This window comes from Cynoglossus semilaevis, chromosome 8 (assembly GCF_000523025.1).
Source record: "Cynoglossus semilaevis isolate Cse_v1.0 chromosome 8, Cse_v1.0, whole genome shotgun sequence".
Lineage (NCBI taxonomy): Eukaryota > Metazoa > Chordata > Actinopteri > Pleuronectiformes > Cynoglossidae > Cynoglossus > Cynoglossus semilaevis.
In genome coordinates, this window is record NC_024314.1 from 16,565,780 (window position 1) to 16,566,195 (window position 416).

Here is a 416-nt window from a genome sequence, read left to right on the forward strand (position 1 = left end):
TAGAGCTCCAGCGGAGTTCAATATGAAGTCTGAGTTCAGGACACCAAGGAAAGATGGGAACGGTTCTGGCTGAGAGTCTGAGCCACAGAAGAACTTGAAGATCGATCTCCAACAAGGTTATAATAGTTATGGGTTTTCCATCAGAGTTGAGTTTCATTTCATTTTGTCTTTTTTTTTTTTTCTTTAATACATTTTTCTCGTTTTAGGTAGTTTTTTTCATAAGGCTTAGTTTTATTTGGGTTTTTATTGCTTTTAATTATGGATGCCCGATATGCCGATATTCTCCAAACACTTAATTTCCGATTTCGATATCAACTGATACATGCTGCCGTTTGGGTTAAAGACAGAGGACACATTTTAATGTGCGCAGTGATGTGCTGTGTCACAATGAAAATAATAATAATAATAGTTTCACT